At 40.9% G+C, this 21,927-nt stretch overlaps 1 long non-coding RNA gene across 2 annotated transcripts in view; it reads left to right on the forward strand.

Annotated features, from left to right (window-relative positions):
- Positions 1-21,927, forward strand: part of LOC120407654 — a 165,050-nt gene that overhangs the window by 98,021 nt on the left and 45,102 nt on the right. The window contains exons 3-4 of one of the 2 annotated variants that reach the window (XR_005600157.1): positions 8,564-8,860; positions 10,037-11,073. This is a non-coding gene — a long non-coding RNA (uncharacterized LOC120407654). Of the gene's footprint in view, positions 1-8,563; positions 8,861-10,036; positions 11,074-21,927 lie in introns of those variants that run through there. The other variant, XR_005600158.1, reaches the window with a different exon arrangement.

The following is a 21,927-nucleotide window of genomic DNA, read 5'->3' on the forward strand; positions in this document are numbered from 1 at the left end:
CTGGATACATCAAGATTCAGTCATATTGTCCTCATAGTGTCTGACTTCTCTTTCATTTCAAAAGAACGACAGTGTGAGACTGTGCAGAATGCTACCATATGGAAGTTTTCTGTTTTTATTTAGATTCCACTTGGGGCTGCCCATAAGTGTATCAGCATCCTAGGCAAAGTCTGAATCTGATGCTCTTCTTACATCACTGCCTGCTCCTTTCCTCCTACCAAACTACCTAGTCCCATATCTGTCATTATTTTTTTTCTAAAATATGTCCCTATTTCTGCTTAGTTGTCTACAGTTCGTAAATGCCCTCTAGAATCAGTGGGACTGGGTTTGGCAATGTGTCAGAAGAGGTGCCGAAACAAACAATACAAAGGACTCAGGAGTGCCTTTGAGACCCAAATCACCTGCCACACATGACTGAGCAGAAACAGGGCCATTTCTTTCAGGGCCAGGAAGGGACTAGCAGGCATAAACTCCACAGCCGGAGAAAAGTGATCCAGGACTGGCCAGTGGGTTAGTGACCACAGTGAGTGCAAGACTGTACAGGTGCCATAGGGACACACTGGTCCCAGTCCATTCTGGGGGTTGCCTGCTTATCCTACATCCAAACCTGCCCCAAATCATCATTTAAGACCTATGACACTTATTCCAGAAACAGTCTTAATTTCAAGTGATCAGACTGGGATACATCATTTCAACATATTATCCCTCTGCTAAAGAATAAAAGCTGTGGTTGATATTTTCACTGGAAAGGAAAATGGAGGTAGTGTTGCTGTTCTGCTGGTTTTGCAGTAATACTAGCAGCTTGTCCTTTAAAGAGGCCTTTCCTGTCGTGGCATGTTTCTGAGCGAGTATGAATAAAAAACCTAAGAGCTGATATTATTTACACGGTTAAAATTAATCTTATTTTAAAAAGGAAAGGCTGTCAGCTTCCACCTGATGAAGAAAACAGGAAATGAAAAAATGTAGACCAATTTGAGGACATGTCTGAACTTCACCGGATGGTACCGTCATCCCACTCATCAGGTGGGAAGCTGAAGAGATTAAAGAACGTTCTTTGTTTTCAAATTCCAGACGGGCAACTGTTGTTTTGAGACATGTTTCAAAAGAGTTATATCTGGAAGGAATTTTTTTCTTATAATTTTTAAATGCACATTATTCTCAACCACAAAGTAAGGAAAAGGATTGTATATTCCAGTACACCCTTTAAAATACCTTAGCAGATTTTTTTCCCATTAACTTTCAAAAATCCTTGGCCAGAACAATAGGAAAAGTTCAAAGTTCACCTCATAATCATAAGCAGACGTCTGTTTCTCCCTCTCCCCCCGCCCCATCTTACTTTTCTCCTTCTTCCCTTTTTTTCTAGAGGTCAGATTTAAATATCCTCTTTTTCTATCTTCCTCAGGATGAACTCTAATTTCATAATATGATGGTTTTATCCAGAGTTAACAACTTTGGTTTGGCTTAGAACTATATAATTTTAGAAAATATAAAGTAATGGTTTAAAAGCTCAGACTGTGAAAGAAAGGAATACTGCAGCTTAGTAAAAGCATATGTTGCTTGTGGGGACCTCACAACCGCATTCATATCCAGCTCCTGCCAAATCACGTTACACTGCTAGAGCTCCTTATTTGAATTTCCCCAGTGAGGCTCATATGGCATGCTCTGTACTCTTGCTATATGGTATTAAGGAGGTTCACGGGGTTCTATCTGCCAGAGAACACTTTTTCCTCTTTTTTCATAAACTAAATGAACGTGTCATTCTGTGCTTCACAAACTGAGGTCTGCTCATTACCCATTTTTGTCTTTTGATAGCATAATTTCTGACACAGCTTTCAAAGGTACAAAACATGCTAAAATTTGACCACATGTACATTTGACTCTCACTCAAAATGGCTTTGCTTTAGAAGCCAATTACTTTGTTTTACGGAGAGGCACATGCAGTATGTGTGCAGGGGAGGCAATATTTGACTACAATGGAGTTTGAAATCTGAGCACAGCAGTGTTGAGAGATTAGAGCTGTGCAAAGTGACCAATGTTTGATTCACATGTTTTTGCAAGTTAGGTCTTTTGCAAATTTTTTTTGTTTTATGTACCAGCCACTAGCCAAACTGAGAATTTTCACAAGAAAAAAATTGCTTTTCTATCTTTGTTGGGAAAACAGATTTTTGCATTGAAATTAAGGTTTTATTGCATATGGCTTTTTTATGTGATTTGAAAAAAAAAATTAGCCAGCACAGAAATGCTTTCATTGTTGGAGAACTCACAAAAATAACCAGAGGAATTATATTTTTACTGATTTTGACAGATGAGATGATTTTTTTTTGCATATTTTTTCGAGAGAGGACATTTAAGACATTAATCTTCTACCTAAATCCAATAAGCCAAATTCTGATGTAACCTCAATGACACCAGTGAAGTTACACCAGGAATACATTTGGCCCAATATGTGGTCAGGGTAGGCATAGATTAGTATTTCAGGAGTAAAATAAATATGCAACAAGAATGTAATTCCATTTGACAAAAGCAAGGCAAATTCAAAGTGAAATCCATCAAAGCACTGTTTGAGTCATTAACCCTTGGTAATCACTGTTTTGTTGAGTGATACCCCACTGATATCAATGGGAATCACAGGCAACTAAACTCCTGTACATGGAGTTGCATACCCTTAAAAGACCTCTGCAGTAACTTAGTGTAACAGTTTGATGAGCTGTTGGTGTAGGTTCATTAACTCAGAATTTCTGTACTTCTGTTCTTTCAAGCAATAATTAATCATTTGGATGCTGTAGATCTATATACACCATCTTAGGCCTCTTTTGGCTGGCAGACTGGAAAGTTGGTAGTGTTTATATACTTTACACACCCATAGGGCCTGATTGCCCCTTTCTATGGAGAAACCTGATCTACAGAAGCAATCTTGCAAGAATGGCTTTCCTTCTGCACTACTCTGTTGGCTTCCTTATTAATCGGATGTATACAGAAACACTTGAATAAGTATGAATACTCATGCACATTGCTTATAAATTTAAAATTCCTGTTGTGTAAGTAGATATGCAGGCAACGCTGAAATTCACTTTCTCTGAATAGTAGTGCCAGTAAAACTCAGTCACATGGATAACACACACAAAAGGGGCATGAGTATAGCTGAGGTGAATTTCTTTTAACATATGATCTGATACTATTCACAGAAAATGTTTTGCAGAATTAACACAGCTCTAGCAGTTTCTAAATGTAAACATTTACAGTAGAGCACTGAGGTCACCTTGCCACAATGTTTCATTGTAGGAACAGGGAAACATCTCACCTTATCATATTAAAGTCAATATCAGAACAAGGCAAATGTTTGCCTCTTTTGGGTCAACAACTGTATATGCATTCATGTATTAAGGTTTCCTAAGGGTGGAGTTCTGTTATAAAGGTGACCTAAAACTTTTCAAAAATTGTTTAAATTAACAAACTGTTAAAGATCCCAGATCAGCAGAATGTATGCTTACAGAATCTAAAATGATGTGATGCATCTTGTATTGAAAACCAGTCTGTTTTACTCACCTTTATATAGTTAGCACTTACAGTAGCTGTGCTTAAAAAGTTCTTTCTGCTTCTGGAGATCTCACTGCTTCTAACAGTATTCTCTGCTTTAAGTACAGCAAATGGGTCTGAAAGCTGTAATGTCTCTAAAACTAAAAAGAAATGTTTAAGGTCAGTGTATGTTGCTTATTTTGTTCATAAGCACTTTACAAAGGACAAAGAGATCATCTGTTTTACAGATGGGAAACTGAGGTGTACAGAGTTCAAGGCCAACATTTTCAAGTGTGATTAGAAATTTTGTGTGTGCTCACCTTGGGATACCTTAAGTGACTTGCCCAAGATCACACAGTGTCAGTAGAAGAGTACAGTGCCTGTTCCATGGCGTCCTAATATCAATTCTTACATGCTAAGACTTCAAATTGTAGTGTTCTGTCTTTCTTCTGTAAGAGCTGATAACATCATAAAAATGTAAAGTGCAGTTAAACTTTGCAAAGATTCTATATTGGCTTCCATATCAGTTCCTTGTTGACTTTCGGATCAAATTTGCTCATTTTAAAACAATTTTGCCCCTAACTTTCATCTCTGGAAAGTCAACCTGGGATCTGAAAGTCACTCGGTGTTTTCTCTAGTTTATTCATGCAGCTGAATAATGCATTTTGCAGCTGAAACTAAATTAAGCATTCTGCAAATGATGAATTAGCTAGAATCCAGCTCACTCTCCCAAACCTGGATTGGCTTGGCAGGATTAACAATAGTAAAAAAGCAGTAAAAATATACTGTGATCAGAACACAAAGCAGTACGAGTCAGAATGCTCACAGTGAGAAAATCTGTTGACTTAAAAGATGGCAGTTTCACATAGTCATTTTCTAACCATAACCGCACTTTTAGCCACTACATATTACATGTGGTTTTTAAAGCTTCCCAAATAACACTTGGGCCCATATTAAGAGCGTAATTAATGTCAATGAAGGGTGCAATTTCAGAATTGAAATGTACATCTTGGGTGAAATTCACCCATCAGTGTCAATGCTGTGGGAGACTCCTAACCCAAAAAACTGTCATTTCTGTTTCCTGGGAGACCACTGGCATTGGGACTCCACTTCAGCTCTGCACTGGGATTTTTTTCTCAGTTGAACTGTTTTTCTTTATGCCCAAATTGCACAGTACCTATGATCTGTTTGACTCATATTTAAAATATTTTAAGCAGACAGAAAAAACTACAACCCAAACAATTTTGAGTTAGTATGATGATATAAAACTGTTACAAATGCAATAACCATAACAAAAGTTGGTATAATGCATCTTGCTAGGACTGCTTAATAAATAGCAACATAGAGTGGGAACATATCCCTGTTCTGGAAGGTTTTCTTTTGACTGCAAGTGATAGCAGAAATATTTCAAGTGTTCACCTCAATCAGAGGAGATGCATTCTTGGGATGCTCACAGCTAGGAGGTATATTTTTTTTCTTGATTAACACACACAGGTTTTATTAGTGTTAGTGAAAGTAATCTGTTTAAAACGTTCACAGCCTTATCATATGCTAATGTGGAGCTTCTTGTAATTCATGGTGTGTGGGTCAAAAAAAAGCAGAGGAGGATTTTTAAAGCGAGGAAAGGTTGGATTTCAGATGACTGCTATGGTCCAACTCCTACATTAAGTAGAGACAAATGGGAGCCATTGATTTTATAAACTAAGAGCTTGTCTAGATGGTGTGGCAAGATGCCCCAGAAGGACATGAATTCTAAAGTGCACCAACATGTTTGTTCATACTAGGGAGCTTCTAACGTGTGCCCATAAGGTTTACTGGGGCCAGTCAGTGCACAGTATGTTGGTGCATTTTAGAATTCACAACCCTCTAGGCACACTGCTGCACCATGCAGACAAGCCCTTAAAACTTCCTAAACTTAAAGCAGAATGAATGTAATTTTGAATAAACACAAAGATGGAGTAGCATCAGAACTGTCGGAGCATGTATGCCTTCTCAGAACAGTCTGAATTAGTTCACCACATTAAAACAAATGTATAATACTATCAATAGTGACATTATAAAAGTTATCCGTTACTACTGATTTTTCGTGAAGCAACATTGATTTATTTTGGGATTCATATTGCATGTCAGTGTTACACTGTAATTATAGTACAATGTGCACTATTGCAAACCCCTTATTCACACTGGGGAACAGTTAGTCACATGGATAATTCCATTGAATTCCATGAAACTACCTATTCTGAGCATTCTAGCCGAAAACTACTTAATCACAGGCATAATTTTAAGCATGTGAGTAGCCCCAATGGCCTTCATATGCTACATTGCCAATTTCCATTACCAAATGGATGTGTGCAGAAGATCCACAGATTCCCCAACAGGAGGTGTCATCTGAAGAAATATGTTAAGAGTTAAGCTAAAGTCAAAGTACTATGTATGCTACCACAGATAAGCAGCAGACTTCAATTTATTACAGAAAATTGATGGTAAATTAGTCAGCTTTCAGTAGCAGTCATTTTCTGCCACCTGAAATCAGCACTTGGAGTCATTTATATTTTGCCACATCAGTGGCTGCCTAAGCCTAAGAATTTGTGCGTAATTTGCAAAGAATGGAGAGATGTGGCTATATTCAGATGAAAAAGGCTGGGAAAGCTTGCTGAACATTTTTGTATTTTGTGGCTAGCTACCACAAAAACTGAAGCACATGGTACTGCAGTGCCCTTCATCTTTCCCAAAAGGGTGTCTTTTCTCTCTTCAGTGGGACCTCTTAGTATAATTCTTGTAGGCTTCCTTGATATCGTCCCATCCAAAGATTATGCATAATTCAGAAGTAGGGTGGTTAATACAGTTTGGTGCAGAAAAAAACTAAGATTTGCTATTTTACTACAAAAAAGTAGCTTTGGCTTTCATGCATAATAATTGCAAGACACTTTTTCCTGAATTCCATAAAATGATGAAATAGGAGCTAAGAAAATAGATAATTAACCATGTAGTGCTTTAAAGGCCAAGTTCATCTGGCTCCAGTAGAATTACATCCACTTACAGAAAAGATTTTTTTTAAATGACAATCTTTTAATACCTCTTTTTAAATTAGGATTATTTCCTAGATACAGTTCTGTTACAGATATAAAGTTACTGGAAGTTAGGTTTTCAGGTTTTCAACACCATTTGTATATTTTCTATTACTTAAATTAAGCTGCAAGGAAAAAAATAAACTGAGGATTAAATATTAATGTCCAATATATTTACAGCAGCACTCTACAGGGCATGAAATATATACGTAATCAGTTCTGAAAGTCTGATTATTGATGTAACGGTTACCATCAAAAACTCATCATTTACCAGCAGTTACCAGAAGTTATCACACTGTAATATCTTGGGCACTGCAATATTCCTTAATTTTATATCTATATAAAAAAAAGAATAATTGTGGTATCTTGGAGGCCACTGTTGACTTTTTAAATGTTTATCACTGTAGGTTATTATAGGCCAAGCACTTCAAAAATGAAGATCTAAAGTTAAATGTTTAAGGGTGGGATTTCCCAAAGCAATTAAGTGCTATAGAGGCACAAATCCCACTGACTTTCAGTGGAACTTGTACTCTTAAATCAGTTAGGTTATTTTGATAAATAACACTAAAACGTGGAAACCTAAATAAAAGTGACCAGATTTTTCAAAAAGTGCTTAACATTAACTTCAGTGGCAGTTGTGGGTACTCAGTACTTCTGAAGATCAGATCATTTTGTTTAGGTGTCTAAATGTTGGGCATATCACTTAATGAGAGATACATGAGGACATTTTGCAGCATTCTTCAAGCAGAACACAATAAAATTAATAGCCATTTTGCCCGAGGAAGGGCTTCAGGCTCTGTCCCATTGACACCAACATGATTTTTGGCTGAGTTAGAAATGTTGAATATGCTAAAAGATTGCATGGGTGTAACCAACAGCCGATTTTTGGCTCTTGTACAGTAATTTACAGTTTGTTTTACAATATAGGTAACACTATCAAAGCTTGTTAATCTTTTTAAATTTAATTTTAAAATCTTTTTGATAAGGAAGACTATTGGCACTCTCTTGTCTAAATACCAAAGAATTCTCTCTGGTTTGGAGATCATATCAAACAGTAAATGAAGAACATGCTGGTAGACTGTAGAATAATTCTCAATGTATAGGAAACAGTATGTGCAGTTAGCAAATGTCCAGATTAGATTGCAGAAGCTAGGAATGTGCAGCTGGAAAAATTTACTGGTCTCTAAGCTGCATATTTATAATTTGTGAATTTGTGAAGCTTTGCAAAGCAGTGCAATGGTTGTTACATGCTAGCAGCTGATATCATCTGCTAGCTTTGCATATATTCCTCTCTATTTTCTCCTGTGAATCACAGATGTTCTATCCCCATAAGTCACACCTGCAGGATTTAAAACAGGTTTTTTTAAAAGAAAAACTGGGGTGGCAGATGTGTTCAAGTTCGAACGTGCATGAGGATGGGGCAGAAAAGCCATCCCTTTATTTGTTCAGATTCCAGAAAGTTATTCTTGTACTACTAAAATTACCCAAAACCCCACCAGTTTAGCAATCTTTGTACTTTGGTAATTCTTTAAGGAGTATTACCTTGTGTGTATTACACACATAGCTACTATAGGTATGTAGTCTGTGTGTGTACATGTATTGTATGCAATCAATATAGTCATAGTACATGGGGTACAGGGTAGAGAGTGGAGTTGCCCCCAATGTCAGGGTTCTAATAATGTGGTTGTTTGAGAGTGTTGCCTCTGGATTTTCAACTTATGGAATTGGCACGCCCTGGCATCAAGCCATGAAATCTCTTAAAAAGCAACATCTGATGGGGATACTTGTCCATCCCTTAACCTCTCTTTGTAGAGGAATCTGAGGGTATAAAAGGGGAAGTGATCCAACAGCCATTTCCCTCCTTCTAGCCACCAAAGATGCACCAAGCTCTCCACTTTCTTCTAGCTACTGAAGTGCAGCAAGCTCGGATTGTCCTCAATGTTTTCCTCATTGGCTTTTCTTTCTCTCTGCCCTCTCAGGGATATTTTGGGGTTTAGTCAGTCAGCTTTTCCTTATTTAAAGACGAAAGAAGAAAGGCGCCCACTCCCCACTGCAGAAGTGGCTGGACTACTGAGGAGCTAAACCTCCCCCAGAAGGAGGGAACACGGAAAGTGACGTGGCCACAGGACTGAGCCTCGCAGAGGACACTGAGGATCCTGATGCTGTGAGAAGGGCTGCTGGTAGACTGCAGAGAAGGCGTGATGGTGTGTAGACTGCAGACAGGGGTGTCGACCTCAAGCTAATCCCCAGAGCAACCTGGAGGAGGCGCCAGTCCGGTGAGTGACACGCTCCGTGACTATGTAGCATTTGTTGGTTGGTGTTTCACGAGATACTGATGTTTAAAATCAAGCCAATGGTAAACAGAAAAGCAATTTTTAAAACGTATAAAAAGATCAAAAATAGATTCACTTTTTCTGGCACCCCCCAGGCTTTAAATATGGAAGCTTGGTTTTACAGGCACAGGAATATGAAAATAAAACACCATTAAAATATTCAGAAGAATTTCCTATAAATACTTTTCTCTAAATTAGTACTTAAACAAAACATGCGATGGAGCATAATCATATAAAGTAAAATTAGCCACGCATTTGGAATGGCCCTCATAACTTGATTGGTCACGGATAATAGCCATACCACATGAATGCCAACAGAGGTCCCAAGCCTGCAAGAACATATGTTGGTCTGTGGTGATCCTGGAACTGATTCTGAAACTGATTCTGTGCAGAGCCCCACTGAAGTCAGGGCAGGGGTCTCCCCACATGCAGGATTAAAGACAAAATCCTTGTCTGACTCCCCACTCCACACACCCTCATGTACTCTATAAAGCTTAACGTTGCAAAACGACTTCTCTTACAACTGTCTGTTTTCACATGTTCATAACTTTCTGGAATATTTGTCTTTTGCACTGAAATTGTCCACGTTTCGTGTCTGCTCTAAGCTGAATTAAAAAAAAATTGAGCAGTATCTCTTCAGCCATTCTGGACTGTGGGAAGGGTGAAAATATATTCTTGCTTTCATGTGAAGATATCCTAACCACACTTTAGCCAGGACTATAGCAAAATAGCCTGAAGCTTGAAGCCTGGCATAGACCATAGTCTCCACTGATGAAGTGCTTTTTGCATGTTTTAAAATGAAATGGTTTAACACCTAACCAAAATATAATAGGTTGAAACTTACATATAGAGCCTGTCCAGTAGAACGTTTCCTTAGGACTACAGTTGTGCCCCTCAGGGCAAGTCCTGCCTTTACAGATCTGGGGTTGCCTCCCATAATGGCGCTAGGGCAAGGTTGTGGAGAGTGATGCACACCATCTCCATGATGTGCTCAGCTGTGAGAGGGTTCCCTGCACATCCATGCACAGAGGCAAGTGGGACTTGGAGATGTGAGTGGTGTGGCCAGGTGGAGAGAAGATCCACTGCTAAAAGTATCCTCCCATTCTTTTCTCTGCATAGGAGGTTGGGACAGTGAAGGTTGCTGAAGTAATGGCTGTGGAGCAGATTTCTACTCCCTACTGGGAAAGAACACCTTCCCCCACCCCTGGTGTAGCAAAGCAGTGCACAGCTTGGTTCTCAGGCTACGTGCTGCTCCCCAGGATTTGAGTCTTAAATACAGATACTCTGCATATGCACGGGAAACTAGTTAATGGCCTCTTCCACCAGCTTTATTCGATAAAGGGCTGCAGGATTGGATCCTACTTGTGCAGTTACTGATTCAAAGGATGGACAGGTTCTGTCAGTAAAGCTTGATACAATAGCTGTGTATGGAGACTAGCTGCAAAGAAAGAAATGTGAAAGCTCTGTAGGAAAAGGCAGCGGAGGTGTGCAAACTGAACCAGCAAATAACAATGAAGCAAGAGGTTATGGCTCTTGCTTCAAGATGTGGAAACTGATTACCTCCAGATTTTCTGTATTTCAACGGCAGAGAGAAAAAACTCTAGGTGATGAATTGGGGAGAGATGAAGGGCTGGAGTAGGGAATATAATGATAAGGTTGTGAGCTCAAGTGCTCAAAAGTCAGGAAATTCCCCAAATTTGGGTTGCTCTGGCAACGTTAGTGCAGCCACGCTGTATGCATGTCATATTTTCTATTCCTTTTCCCATTACTGAATGTAAAGAACACACATAACTTTATTAACATATACAGCAGCATAGGATGCACAAGATAAGTTAACCTCGCTCAATCAGCATTTACTTTTGGAATTTTTTTCTGTAGTTTAACGATAGGAATATTATCATCTTACCATCTTTCTATTCATATAATAGAAATGGTTGTAACATTTTATGTCATTTTATTGGGATCACATTTGCTGATGCAAAAGTTGTTACCATGATATGGAAGTAAATTCAGCAACAAGAAGTGAATTATGAGCCATATTTCCTGATGTTCTATTCAGCACAGAGCTGAAAGCCAAACACCATTGCAGTGTTTAGGCATGAATTATTACACAATAGTTCTCGACCTGGAGTGTTTTGATGCAAAAATGTTCAAAGAAATACCAATAAAGGATGATTAAAAATGCTTTTTGATACATTTGATTTTCACCATAAAAAGCATTTGTTAGTTGAATATCCTTCAGTAGTAAAGGAAAAATGTGTTTATTTTTCCTACTTTTACACATACTTTTTAGTCTTAATCTAATTTGAAAATGTGTACAGATTTCAGAAGCTTAAATCAGAAGTGTAGTCCATGCAGAACCAGGCTCAGTGGCTGCTGGCATATGGAAGATCTGCAGGCATGGAGGCTACTTTTTTCCATTTTATTTTGTCCTTGGAATTCCAGAATCTCACCACTACAGTCTAAAAACACATGGGTCTCTACTTAAGCTAAGGGGAAACCTCTATTACATGGGTAAAGAGTGGAAGAAGCCTATGTTCTCTTTTTGAGATACAACTAGCCATTAGAGAGCAAACTGCTAAGGGAAGTCTGTAACTGTTACAAGTAAGTGAAATAGTCATGAATAACTTGTGTTTAGTTCCAACTTGGTTTCAAATCTAGTTTACACACACATTTTAAGGAAATGTAAGTATATGGAAAGTTTGAAGGTATAGTTGCTAGCCCTTTTTTTTTGGCTAGAGAGACAGAGACCACAATTTAAAATCAGAGTAATAACCAGAATCCAAAAAGAGTTTGACTAAACTTCAAACTTTGCAGAAAAATTATGCTTTGCTTTCAGAGTACACCTAGTAGCTTCCATGCCAAGGCAATTTTATTTGCTACTCTTATAAAGGAGCTAACAGTAGGGTTTCTAATAGAAGGTGATTGCAAACTTAATGTAAAGCAACTTTTATTTCTGCTATCAGTTCCTCTACTTTTCCTTTAACCTCCACCCACAGTCTACATGAGCAGTTCAACAAATTTGAGAGACATCAGAGTTTGAAAGTTTGCTGGGAGAATTCCAAAATTCATAAAATCAAACCATGCCTCCCTCAATATGACTAACATATGGTCTTAACAAATTTCACCAACACTGTCTGAAGGGAACTGCATCAGAAAATGTTTCTGTTATTCTTTCATTCATTCTGTTGGCCTTCAGTACGGCACCAATTGTTGCTAGGGTTTTGTCCTCTTTTGAATTGCTAGTACAATGCTTATTATTTCTACAAAATGAGAAATTTTTGTAGATTTATTACTTAACTACAAGATTTATGGTATTGTCTTCCAGAAACAGGTATTGCACATCTTTTTAGTGATTATAAAAAATACAGTCAGGATATTTTATGTGAAAAAGAGATATAATAAACTATTGGCTTTAATTCTCTTTAAAAACATTTTCCAGTCATAAAGTTCTGTATCAACATCCACTGCAAAGCACTAAAATTCTATTTAAACCTAAACTCTGCACAATTCCAAGAGCTTTACAAACACTGTACTTAAATCCATTTTTGTTCATGTAGTTACAGTGCTTATGGAAAATGACTCATAAATGTTATACAATTGCTAGATTAAGTTGTTTAAATATGGTGGGATATATTCTCTTCCACTGTCTTGAATAACCAGAGCCACATCTGACTATACATAGTATTTCATAAAAGCACTTTTGTTCATTAACTTAAGTCCTAGCAGACAGCCTCTGGTTTTAAAAGCCATCTGGTGACTGATAAGAAATGTAAATTCTTATCTCCTCTCCTAAGGCCAATGGATCACAGCCAAATGGAGGATGAAAGCTCCAAAAATGCCACCATCTTGGTTGTAATCGGTTGTTCGTGGGGTCACTGGATCTTAGATTAATAAAGCAACTGAGAATGTGGTGGTGTGGGGAGAATGTGCAATTATTTTCTCTATGCACCTTTTTCACTCTGCTTTTGGTTAGCAAAACATAATATAATGGCAGTTGCAAACCCCTCTGTTTGCACTATTTGCTGCATTGATTAAGACCAATTATACCTGCAGTCTGAACCTGGGAGAGTGCAAGCAGCACTTTGAAATTAGACTACAGATTTCCTGCTTTTTATGAAAAATACTCAGGTGCTTCCTCTTTCTTGTATCAGAATCTTATTTGTCTTACAGATTTTTTGGTGCCCTTTATTTGTATGAAACAGAAGGGTTTTTTTGTCAAGTGCACTGGCAATGCATCCCAAAACAGTTGTTGTTACAGAAGTTTTTGGTTTATTCTGTATTTCTTCTGCTATAACATGGCTATTGTTCAAGGGCAGAAATGTATGTCCATCGATCATACACCAGTTCAGAATAAATATATGCAATATGAGCACTTTGGAAGATGTTCAGTCAAACCTTAAATAAAGTACCTGTAAAACAAAATTTGCCCTCTGAAACGGAATATGCCATTTTTATTTAACTATGATGACTAATTGGTTCAGAATAGCAATAAGAAAAATAAAGTGAAAAAATGAGCTCAGTTGACTTAGTGGGTCCTTATTTACAAGATACATCCAGCCCCACTGTATCCTCTGGTCTCCAGTCCAATGCAGCTGTAGTGGCTTCTAACTGTAAAGATTTTTGAACTCTGCATCCCAGAATGTTTCAGATTTTAAAGGCACTGTAATCACACACAGTCACCACACTTTTGAAAGTGCCACTTACCACTCTTCTGTCAGGTCTTTGATTCAATTTTGTCTGTGAGGAGGGACAGTAACACTTTCACATTTAAATTAAATTTCTACATTATCATAGTTACTATGTTGTCATCAGAAAAAAACAACAAAAAATCCTTCTTAGACATTACCTGTCAATTTATATTCCCTTTCTACTTTCTGAACCATTTAATAACAACTGGCTAATATAAGTTTGAGCCAAAGTCAATGGAAGTCAGTGGAAAGACTTTCATTGTCTACAATGGCTTTGGATGAGGTTTCTGTTCTATATTTCTCAATTTACATCAACCACGTATGTCACAGTTCCTCATTCTTTTCTTAACAATTACTATTCCCCATTTCCTTTCTCCCCTGTAATTTCATACCAACGCCCTTTGATTTAGGCATAAAATTCTTGAGTTTTATGTTGTGGGTTTCCTAACTCTGTGCTGTGTTTCATCTAGTTCTTTTGCGATGTCTGGTCTAATCAAGTTGAATTGGATTTGTAAGTGACATTTAAGAAATAGCTGCTGGAGTTTTTCAGTATTGTGTCCTGCAGTATTGACTTATGCAATCAAAGTTTGCAGTACAATATTACAGTATTCTAGCCTCATGTATTTCTAATTCCCTTCAAGTAGCTGCACAAAGTATCCTGCTGACACAGCTGACGGTGATAAACAGCTGACCTCGTGTGTGTTTCACTCAATTTAGGAAATTTCAATTTAGGTAAATCTGAAATCCCTCAAAAACAAGCTCTGAACAGCAGACAGAAGTGTTTATCATACATATCACTTCTGCCCACTTGCGATAAACATTATCCACTGTTAAATACATTTTCTCATTCTTCTCTGCAAAATCAATGTGTAGTCTTTGCCAAGCCTTCGCATCTCCCACGTCTATGGATGATGTGAATCAATTTGTGGCTTGCTTTGGTGATTATTGCAGAGTTCACATTGACTTTGTCTGAGTCTGGCCACCAAAAAACTTTTATCTGCACATTTCATTTTTCACTGTGCTTTAGTGATATTAGTGTAATTCTCTCAGCATCCTACATATCAACTCCTTGGTATTTCTGTCCTCGTAAGCCACAGTAACCAATCATTCTACACTGAAAATTCCATTTTTCTAGGTATAGGGATGATATTTTTCATTTGCTTTGGGTCTGATTTCCAGAGACTGTGAGCTCCCACAGCAACCAGGGACTCCTAATGAAGTTTTGGGAGCTCAGCACTTCTGAAAATCCGACTCTATATGATTTGGCCAAGTAGAGTATATTGCATTACTTTAGCTAATACAGATTCTAGGTTTGATGGCTCTTTTGCAGTAATGGGAATATCTGCTAAGAAAGATTCTCTCTGCTAATTCTATGGCCTTTCAGAAGCCATCACTTTAGTGAATCTGTATTAGTACATTAAAACCTTTGTTTCCCATCCCTGTTGCGAATGACTTTTTCAAGTCGTCAATAATTTAGTATGGCAAATATACCTTTTTAAATTAACTAATTCTAATTAACTGCAGTGATTGCCTACATCAGAACAACAACATAAAATAAAAATAAATCACTGAGTGTGGCCTTATTTACCAGCTACATTTAGCCTTCACTAAATCCTTGGGGTCTGTCTCCAACCCAGATCCAGCTGCAATTACTTCTAAATGTTTTGAATTCTGCATCCCGCTACACAGGGAAATGATGGCCCAGTAGTCAGGGCACTAGCCTAGGCCTTGGGAGCTCTGAATTGAATTCTGTGCTCTGCCACAGGTCCTATGATCTTGGGCAAATCACTTGGCTTTGCTGTGCCTCCATTCTTCCTCTGTAAAATGGAAATAATAGCATATACCTCACCTCGCGGGGGTGATATGAGGTAAATACATTGAAAATTGTGAAGTGATCAGATACTGCAGTGATGGGGGCTATATAAGCACCTATGATGGGCGGAATGTACAAAACTTAAAGCTGAAGTAATAACACATAGTCACCACAGTTCTTAAAGCTCAATACACCACAAAAATTACCTACATATGGCCAGACTACAGTGATGCAAGTAGAATTCATTTCTTACTGGTATGTTACACCAGCTAAAGGGGGGGAGGGACACGTAACCCCCCACATGACTCCTCACGTGACCCTGCTCCGCCCCCAGCCTGGACCCTGTGCTCTCCCCCTCCCCTCCCCATGATCCATCCCACGTTACCTGGAGGGGAAAGGCAGGGGGAGTCTCTGTCCTCCTTCCACTGTGCCAGAGACTTCTCAACCGCAGGGATCTCTGGAACCACAGCGGCGAAAGGAGCAGAACGTGACCCCAGGCCGGCAGCTCCTCTGGCATGACTGTATTGCCCCCAGCCCTTCCATGCAGCTGTGTCTCCTGAGTCCTGTCTGGGGTCTGTACAGGAGCCCCACCAGAGGGCGAGGCTGGGGGCGGTACAGCCGCACCCGAGGGCTGCCGGTGTGGGGTTCTGCTCCTTTCGCCGCTGCTGTTCCTGGGAGAGCCCTGAACCGCGGGATGCTCTCCTGGAAACTGCAGTGGTGAAAGGAGCAGAATGTGCAGCTTGTCCGTCATGGCTGTACCTCCCCCAGTTCTGTCCCCCGGCGGGCCTGCTGTACAGACCCTGGACCGGAGACGCAGGCAAGCAGCTGCATGGAAGGGCTGGGGACAGTACAGCAGCCACACTGGAGGAGCTGCATGTTCTGCTTCTTTTGCAGTTGTGGTTTCCCGGGTGAGCCCTGTGGTTCAAGGCTCTCCCAGGGACTTCAGCAGCGAAAGGAGCAGAACATGGGGCCACGCCGGCAGCTCCTCTGGCCCAGCTGTACTGCCCCTAGCCTCGCCTTGTCCTCCAGTGGGGCTGCTGTACAGACCCCAGACAGGACTCAGGAGACGCAGCTGCGTGGAAGGCTGGGGGCAGTACAGCCGCACCGGAGGAACTGCCAGCCTGGGGCCTTCCCACGTTCTGCTCCTCCTGTGTCTTTCCGGTGCACCGTACCAGCTATAAATAGCCCCACTAGCCCGAATAGTCTGGCAGTGGTGCGCTACTTGCTCTGGTGAACAGTCCTGAATACAGTGAGAGGATATATGATTAGTCTCAAAAAATCTTCAAATGATTTATTTTCCTAAAGAAATGTAAATCCAGTGGAGAGGCCTACTTAAGAATGGATGGAACAATATAGCCCTTTAAAGCATTCTGTCACTTCTCTGATGCAGCTACATTAATTTCCAGAGCTCCTGAATTGCATGCCACACCCTGTTGTCGTTCAGCCTGGCTTCTGGCCATTTGATTTGGTGCATAGTACCTTTCCCTCCAAAACACACACATGTAAATAGCATACAAAATATTGATGACAGTATTTTGCTTTGAAGCTTTGAAGGCGATGTCCCCATTGAGGGGAAGTTGCTAGGGTAGTCTCCAATACCAAAGAACATGTCCAAGAGCTCATCTGCACATGGGTGGAACAACTGTTCTAACTATACTGGTATAGTTAAAGTGGTACAACCTCCCCCATATCTGCTCCAATGGTAAGGGGCATATGCTATAGGGATACAAAGCATCTTTATATCAGTATACCTGTGTCCACACTAGGGAATTTACCATTATAACTATTTGGGGGGAAAATCACATTCCGAAGTGAAATGCTTACATCAGTACAAATACTGTGTGGGCAGGTCTAAGAGATTCTGTACTAACGTTTTTCTTCCAGGTGACCTCAAGAGTATATAATTTTTACAGAGAAAGGGAATTTTTCCTAAAGATAATTTTTCAAGGATGACAACTGTGGAGATGAGGGTTTTTTTTTGTTTGTTTGTTTTTAGCGTGCTACTCCTTAATATGCTCACCAAATGGCTTTGTGTAAAAATGAGGGTCTTGGACTACTCTTCCCAGTGACATCAAAGCCCTAAAAATAAATAAATTAAATAAATAAGGCATCCGGCCTATGCACCACTCAGATGATACTTAAACTCTATTTTGAGAGCTTAACTGAGACTTAAGTGTAGCGTAGACTTTGTGGTGTCTTTCTGCCCAGGGGTGAATTTCACTCCCAAATGAATGGGACAGCTTCACAATAATATTTAGAGGGCATTGCTCAACAACACAAGCTTCTTGGAGCTGAATCTGCAAACAATGGCATTTTAGAGAAGCGGAAAAAAAAGATACCACAAACAGTATGGCAAGTTTGAGGAGACATTTGTTTATGATGGCTGAGTGGCTCTCATTAGAATGGAACCTCTCACCATCTGGGTTTGGGTTTTGCTGATGGGGTCAGGATCTCTTCAGTACTTGAGATGAATAGAGAAGCATAATTTGTGCTGGATATTGTGGCTAAAATGCAAACATTTTTTAGTTACATTTGCAGGAATTTGAGGCCGACCGCAATCCCGGGGCACAACAATGAGAAAACTCTTTCCAGATGCACTACTGTATGCAGCAACCCAACTGAACAGAACTTAGACAGTCCTGTCACTCTAATTCTCAACCTTATGTTGGTGCTGGATGGCTGCCATTGGAAACAGTAGTGCAACTTTATCACTTGACTCCAAGAAAACACTTCCCTGTGCCATATGGGGACAATATACAGGATCAGCTGGGGAAGCCCCTTTTTTGAGGCGAGAAAACTGCTTGATACAGCACTGAGACAGGTGGGGAACAGGAACTATGACAGGATTAACACTGAGAGAGAGAGAGACAGAGCACAAAAGGGAAATTTAACAAATATATTTCTGAACACAATGTAGGAAAAAAACTACATGCCAACAAATATAATGAGTATTTTGAAATGTTTTGATACAAAAACATTAATCAGCTGATCCCAGCTTGTATCAGAACTTCCATCTCCTCATGCAGGAACGAATTGTAGAAAAAGAGAAGAAAAACCTCAGTAACAGATTCATAGATGTTAGAGATGGAAAATGCCCTAGTAGCTCATCCAAGCCATCTCCCTGCCACTGCATGATTGTTCCCTATTTTGCATTTTCTAGGCTTTTGTTTTACTCTATTTTGAAATGTACGAAAGCAGGGGGTTTCCACCATGTTTCTTGGATTTCTTTAAAATGATTTTTTTCTCCTCTTATTATCATTTAAAAAATGAATTGGGGAAGAGGGTGGGCTTGAGGTGAGGCCTGTGTGATTCTGAGTCCACTCTCTCCAATCATCTCTGCTTTTACAGAAGCATGGAAATAGAAGAGGGGCTATGTAGGAATCCTGATGCTCTTCGGTGTAGCTGGCGGGAGCTCTGACAGGGACAAAGAGGTGGTTTGATGACTGCTGATGTTGCTGACTCCTGATGGCTTGGCCCCGCCTCCCTTCCCACTTCAATAATAGTAGGGCTGATTGTGGGAGTGGGGAAGAGGAAACTACAACAAAACCCTGCTGTTGATCTTATAAGTCATATTTAATAGGGGTTGATGCACTTCTGCATATGTTGAGAGGGACAAAGGGTGCAGGAAGGGTGTTTTAAATAACTAGAATAATGTAAAACACAATTACACTTCTTGGTGGTAACAAAGTGGTGGACTCTAAGGGACGAGGCTCTTCTGCTGACTCACCCTAGATTTAGATGCTAAAATTCTCCATTAACTGTCAGGATAACTACTACGTGTACTCTGCAGCTGAGAGCGAGCCTCCCATCCCAGGTAGACAGACTCCTGCTAGCAGGCTTGAGCTAGCATGCTACAACTAGATGTGGGGAATTGGGCTTTCAAGCCTATGGGTAAGGTGGTCTTGAGATCCCGAGCTGCAGCCCAAACTGCAGCATCCACTCTGCTATTTTTAGCAAACTAGCTTGAGCCTCGCTAGCAGGAGTCTGTCCTCCCGGGCTGAGTGGCCCACTCTCAGTGTAGACAGCAGACAGCAGCAGACTCAGCAGACTGCAGCAGCATTGTCAATGTCAAGAATTCAAAAATCCTGGGTTTGGCTTAAAACCATAATAAATTGGGCTTTTAATTGCTTGCTGGTTTTTAAGAATCTGGAGGAAGTTGGTTTCAGAGTAGTAGCCGTGTTAGTCTGTATCCGCAATTGTGGCACCTTAGAGACTAACAAATTTATTTCATCATAAGCTTTCTTGGGCTTCAGGTCACTTCTTCAGATGCACAGAATGGAACACACAGACAGGAGATATTTATACATACAGAGAACATGAAAAGGTGGAAGTACGCATACCAACTGTAAGAGTCCAATCAATTGAGATGAGCTATCATCAGCAGGAGAAAAAAAACCTGGAGGAAGTTGCCCCTTCTCAAAGTGTGAATAAGGATATCTCTGAAATGCACATGCAACAATACAGGGCCCCTTGCTGGATGCTCTGGGGCAGACTCCACTTACTTTCTCTTAATCTTTGGGGTGGGGTTGTCACTATTCTAGCCGTCTCCATCCTCTCCCATTATCATTATCCCTTTCCTGTCTCCCTCTCTGCCTCATCCAGTCCCCTCCACACGCACATTGTCTCTCCTTGCTCCCCAATGGTCTCTTGTCCAACTTGCCCTCTACATTTCCATTCTGCCACATTTTCCATCCCTTTTCCTTTACAATATCTAACTTCTCACATTTTCACTCTGTCGCCTGCTATTCCCATGACTCTGACATTCCCTTCCTATCTGCACTCCTGCACCCCCTTCTCTCTCCCCTTACACTCTCGTGTTCCCAACACATCTGTTCACATCTCCCTCACACTGGCCACCTTCTCTGTCTCCTCATAGTTTCCTATCAAGTGTCTAACCAGAGGCTGGCAACCATCTTACCAGAGGGGGGAGGGATACCTCAGTGGTTTAAGCATTGGCCTGCTAAACCTAGGGTTGTAAGTTCAATCCTTGAGGGGGCCACTTAGGGAACTGGGGGCAAAAATCAGTACTTGGTCCTGCTAGTGAAGGCAGGCAGCTGGACTCAATGACCTTTCAAGGTCCCTACCAGTTCTAGGAGATTGGTATATTTCCTATTATTATATATATTATAGGACAGCCCAGCCCAGCCCAGCTTCAATCCCACTGAAAGCAGAGGAAACAGGTGACCACCTTTATTAGGGATGATTTCGCTACCATTTGCAAAGCTTGTACAGAATGGTGGCCATCTTGGCAGTTTGGCTTCACCCTCGTTGAAAAAAATGGGTGATTGTAGACATTTTGAAAAAGAGAAAATGAGAACTTTAAGTCAGGAATTGTAACATTATGTGAAACCTAAAATAACACCAAATATAGCAAGACTGATGATATGGTCACTGCAGCCTCCAGCCACTGGAGTCCCTAAAGCACAATAGACTGTAGACAGCAGAGAGAGGAGGCACAAAGCAGGGAATGCAGACTTCTCTGGAAAAGCGGAGGGGTTTCCACCTGTGGTGGTGCCAGGGGCGGCTCTACCTTTTTGGCCGCCCCAAGCAGTCATGCGCGGGAGGCGCCCCGGAGCCGCGGGAGCAGCGGACCTCCCGCGGGCCTGACTGCGGAGGGTCCGCTGGTCGCGTGGCTCGGCTGGACCTCCCGCAGCTGCGGACGGTTCGCAGGTCCGGCAGTTCCGCTTGAGCTGCCGCAGGCATGCCTGCGGGAGGTCCAGCCGAGCCGCGGGACCAGTGCCCCCTCCGCAGGCATGACTGCGGCAGGTCCACCGGCCCAGCCTGCCGCCCCCCCGGGAAAGGGCCGCCCCACGCGCGTGCTTGCTGCGCTGGGGTCTGGAGCCGGCCCTGGGTGGTGCATAGGAGGGGGAAGAATTCTGAACCTGTGGATTGGTTTTCTGAGCTTGGAGGTAGGCCTGTGCGTGTATTCTGAGCTTGGGGGTGTCTGATGGGAGAGGAGATAGTGCTGAACTGTGGAATGTTTAGGTAGGAAAAGGGAGGTCTTAGCCTGGGGTATAAGGTTGTGATGGGTTTTTTTGTAACTGGTGAGAATTATGCTGGAGTTTGCTGAGGGGACTGGAGGAATTTCTGAGCTAGCAGGGTTGAATGAGGTATGGGTGAACTGGTGAAGTATGGTGGGGGAGACACAGTAGTGCTGGCAATATGGTAAGACCTAGATTGGAGAGAGAGAGGTTGGAACTAGGAGTGAACAGCAAAGGGCTCACAGAGGGACAAATTCTATCTTTTCATCACGCTGTCCATTATAGTAGAATGTCACAGTTTTTCATTCGGAATGAGAGAAGGGCTGGGAGATGGGAAAGACCCTTTTCTTTTCTACTTCCCCACTAATCTTTCTCTCCCAGAAAAACACATCCCTGCCACTCCTGATCATAGTCCCCTGTCTTTCACTTTTGAAAATGTGATCAGTGGGAGACTTACTTATTTTGGCCACCTGTGGCTATTGGATGAGTTCCCAGAGGGAAATCTTAGGGTCAGGCTTGAGAAGG

The sequence above is a fragment of the Mauremys reevesii genome, linkage group 6 (assembly GCF_016161935.1).
Source record: "Mauremys reevesii isolate NIE-2019 linkage group 6, ASM1616193v1, whole genome shotgun sequence".
Lineage (NCBI taxonomy): Eukaryota > Metazoa > Chordata > Testudines > Geoemydidae > Mauremys > Mauremys reevesii.